General features: G+C 36.4%; 1 non-coding gene across 1 annotated transcript; it reads right to left on the reverse strand.

Annotated features, from left to right (window-relative positions):
• On the reverse strand, positions 1-72 carry TRNAQ-UUG (transfer RNA glutamine (anticodon UUG)). Its single transcript has one exon. It is a non-coding gene; the product is annotated as a tRNA-Gln (tRNA).
• Positions 73-5,008: the final 4,936 nt, after the last annotated feature.

Genomic DNA, 5,008 nt, shown 5'->3' on the forward strand with positions numbered 1-5,008 from the left:
AGGTCCTACCGGGAGTCGAACCCAGGTCGCTGGATTCAAAGTCCAGAGTGCTAACCACTACACCATAGAACCATGTTGATGACCGGTGGACAAAACGAATTCATAAAAAGAAAACAAAACTGTATATTATACATGCACAGTGTTCATTTAATATATACGAAATGAATTACTAGTATATGTTGAGGACTTTTCAATTGCCAGCTATGATTGGAATTGATAAGTACCGTACGTCAATTTTCTATTATACATTAATGGGATTAATGATAAAAGTTAATTAAACGTTTGTCTTTTTGTGTAGTAAAGAATGTGACATTACAAGTTCCGACGTCGACATAAAAAAAGAGGAAACAATATTAATCGGTTATATATAGGAGAGGAAAAACGGCGATCCAAATACAGCTGACCATGTTTTTCGGATGAGATGACACTCGTGTATGTTTCTTTATTATGATGAGGAGGATGCTATTTGATTTTTGGCTCCTTATATATAGACTTATACTACACAAAAATACACACCATAATTATTAATGATAGTTATAAGAGCAATAAACTTCACACCTTCTATTTCGAAAAAATTTATTGTTATATTTTTTTTATGAATTTCATAAAATTTTGAAATTTATAGGTTTTTATCAAAAAATTTAAGCTTGTATAGAAATTTTTAAAACTTTACAATTTTTTACTACAACTATGATATACATCGTGAAATTATAATTTTCGGAAAAATATATTAAAAATTGAGGTATATCGAAAATTATGAAATTGTCGTAAAATGTCACAACATTCCAAAAAATTTAAAATATCTAAAATATTGAAAATTATAAAACTTTCAATATGAGTCCAGAATTTCAAAATAACTTAAATTTTTGGGTATTTTGCACATAATCATGCATAATTATTTTGATAAAAAAATCCACCACGTATAATAGGTATATATTTTTCACAAAAACTGTACTACATACAAGATTACAAAATAAATTAGGATGACTTTCTAACTTCTTTTTCCTAGTACCTAATTTGTTTTGCATATGCTGATTTTCATGCTTTTTTATCTTCAGTACAGTTTTGTCTCCAATGGTCAGTGATGAGAGGCAATGGACAATCGAGTTTCAATTTTACCTGAATCTAATGATTGTTGTTGACAAAACCAACAACAATGATTTTAAATTTGCTCGTATAAATAGGTGGAGCTAATTAAGAGGGAAAAAAGTAATGTTAAGTCTCTTTGAAAGGGAGACAATACGACATTGTATCTACAAGCAATAGGGTAACACATATCAGGAATCGTCATCCATTTATCAACACCCTGCACACCCAAGTGTTTTACTCGTAACACATTCCTAACTGTAGCGACCATGTCATGGAACAAATTGGAAAATAAGTTAGGGTGTTGATGAACTTGAGTATCTAATTGCATTCGAATCAACGACCATGACTCTTCCCCCCATCCAAGTAAAACTGAAATAGCCCGAAAACCAAAATTTACATTGTCACCCTGTTAGCTGGAGATTTCGACCATTAGGTTGAAGTTCTTTGAAAATATTATGTTTTGGAGAATAATATAAAAATGGCTTTGTGAAGCTATTTATTAAATCCTTTTCTTGGGAGAAAGGACCTTTTTGTCGAAGCTTAAGACTTAGAAGATTTTAGGATCTCCATAAGTTCTCTTCGACATCGGCGTTTGGCAGATTCGAAGCTTTGAGCGGGAAAGATTTGAAATTCAAACGAAGTAGTTTCGTCAAGCGAACGCGTGGAAGCATCTGAGACACGCGGCGCTTGAAAACGTCGAACGTGGCAATCATCTGTGTAGAGACCGTTAGGGTCGAATTGTTATAAATAGGAGTCTTAGTTTTTAGATTTCGTGTGTTCAAACTGATATATAAAATTCACTAAAAATACTCAAAGTACCAGAGTGAGAGAAACGAGTCTTTGCTGAAAATGTATGTATGAAGAACACCATGATTACATTTCATGTTATCTTTTTAATGCAAGTTACTTAAATTAAACCATTTACTGTCTTTATTTCTATTTAAGCCTTCTGTCGAATTGCCTTTATCTTCAAAGTTTTTCATCATTGCTTTTACCTTTACATTTACATTTCGTCAAACCTTTATTTCCAACACCTTTTCAAACTTAAAACCTTTTACTTCAAGTTATTTATCTTTACTTTTGCCAATTACCTTTGTTATCTTTAAAAAAAGCCTTTTTATAGAATTACGGCCATTTATCCTTTATCTTTAAAGTCATAAGCCTTTAGATTTCGTTTAGAGTTTATTGTCGAAACACCTTTTACTTTGTACCATTAACGCTAGATAAAGAACCCTAATTACCATTCATAAACCAGAAACAAACTTAATCATGAATCAAATCACCATAACACTAGTTCTTGAGACACATGTCCTGGGATCAATTTAGTCGATCCTATAAGTTACCAAGATTAATAATATTTGAGGACTAGCGGTTGTTTGTCAGAAATTACTGGTAAACAAATTGGCACACCCAGTAGGACGGTGTCAAAAGAACTGTTAATTATAATAGTTTGCTTTACTTTTACAATACAAAATTGTTGTTATTCTTTTGAGTTAAAAAATCATAGTGTTGCATGAACCTTAGAAGTGGTAAGATAGCCAACAATTCGCAACCTATAACCAAAAGAAAATACACAAAAAGATGGTTAATAGAACCAGTCAAGGGGAACAATTTCCTCCCCAGGGAACAGGCACAGTCGGAACAAGTTCGATTGATGCATCCACTGAGATCCCTAGTACGCAGGCCATACCAACATCTGGATCCATGGCCTTAAATAATTCTACAACAATGCCTATTATGTCAAGCGTAACAGACGTTTCTGCAAGTCCAATCCCTGTCCCGTTTTCGACAATTGTCGAAACAACCAACACCTACTACGCCTAGGCCACCGGGATTTGAGGATTTTAGGCCTTGGAGAGAATACCCATATGGAATGCCATCTACTTCCATGGCAGGACTTCAAAATAATACTTCCATATATACTCAACCCCATAATACGGTTGTTTCACCAATTCAAAATTATGGTTCTGGCATGAACCATGTAGGTCGAAATACCCAATCACAAGGATTATCCACCCTATTACCTACCCTTACAACGAATAACCAGGCAACCTTTAGACAACAAATGGATGCTAGTAACCATGATATGGTAGGAGTTCTTGCCAGAGAAATGAATACCATTTTTTCTCCCCTAATACAGAATGTAAATAGGACTAACAATGATAATGCCCAAACATACCAACAACTATCAACCCAGATGGGACGCATAACAGATTTCCTAGGCGCCCCTCAGTCCTCTGTTCGACGCAGAACAAACCAAGTTATAATCCAGGAAGAAGAACCAACTATAAATCAGGTTCGACCACCTAGATAAACGCCTGACGAAAGGGTCATGGGGGCAAGATTAGAACAACAGCCAGTTCGGCAGGAAGTCCCTGAAGAACAACCTAGGAGAGTAATGATGGTTAATAGAGACCAGGATGCAGACGAAGTAATTCATAGGGTTAGGAAAGAAAACATGATGGAAAATAACTTAACTACTATGATAGAGAGAATCATGGCCCAGAATGGTCTGAATACAGGACTTCGACGGCCAAATTATACCTCTCCTTTATCAGAATACGTCCTACAAACTGAATTACCAAGGGGTTGCAAAATCCCTAAGTTCACCAAATTCTCAGGGGACACTAGTGAATCCACTATAGAACACATAGTCAGATACATGACTGAGGCAAGGGATTTGGCGAACAGTGAGAACCTAAGAATGAAATATTTCCCCAGTTCTTTAACGAAGAATGCCTTCACGTAGTTTACAACTTTGCCACCAAATTCCATAGATACTTGGCCTCATTTGGAGAGATTATTTCATGAACAATTCTACATGGGCCAAACTAAGATAAGTCTTAAGGAATTAGCCAGTATTAAAAGAAAATTCACTGAACCTATAGATGGTTATCTGAATAGGTTCCGTTTGTTGAAATCTAGATGCTTTACAGTAGAGCCTGAACATGAATTGGTTGAAATGGCCGATGGAGGGTTAGACTATTCCATTAGGAAAAAGTTAGACACCCAGTATCTAAGAGATATGGCCCAATTAGCAGACAGGGTTCGACAGGTCGAACGTTTAAAAGCTGAAAAGGCCAGAGCGAATAAGAATTATAAGAAAGAAAGGGTTGCTTATGTCGAAGTCGAAGATGAGGAGTCTGAAATCTCTAATGACCATTATGGTCTCGAGGAATTTGAAGTAGATTTGGCTGAACTAAAAGAAGCACCACCTTATGCTTGTAAATTACTTACACCTTCGAATGGCAGGAACCCTGTCGAAACTGAAAAGAATGATAGATTTCCTAAAAAGACTTACACATTTGATATTACCAAATGTGATGAAATCTTCGATTTATTAGTAAAAGATGGCCAAATGATAGTGCCTCCTAATACCAAAATTCCTCCTTTAGAACAACGGAAGAAAAGAGGCTTCTGTAAATATCACAATTTTCTAGACCATAAAACCACACAATGCTTTCTTTTCAGGGATCTTATTCAGAATGCAATTAAGGATGACCGCCTCAAGTTCGCTGACAGGGGGAGAAACCAGATGAAGGTTGACGTTGACCCCCTCAACATTGCTAACACAAATTATGTTGAACCTGTCGAAATCAACATGATTGACATGGTGGAAGTGGAGGTTGTGAAGGAAACAGGAACTGAAGGCTATGTGCTAGTTGGAAAGCAGGCTACTGATGGCCTAAATAATGATGTTCCTTTGGAATTTCTGTGGAAGGTGAACAGGTTGCTGATGTCGAACCAAAGGCCACTAATGGTCTTAATGGGAAGGCAACTGAGAGTCTAAGGAAGAAATTTGAGGAAATTTCAATCGCTGATGGCGCCAACCTAGGTGTCAACATGGTGGATCTGAACCAACCCCCCCCCCCCCCCCCCCCCCCCCCCAGAGATGGAGGAAGTGGAGAGGTGTATGAAG

Source organism: Lathyrus oleraceus, chromosome 5 (assembly GCF_024323335.1).
Source record: "Lathyrus oleraceus cultivar Zhongwan6 chromosome 5, CAAS_Psat_ZW6_1.0, whole genome shotgun sequence".
NCBI classification, from domain to species: Eukaryota; Viridiplantae; Streptophyta; class Magnoliopsida; order Fabales; family Fabaceae; genus Lathyrus; species Lathyrus oleraceus.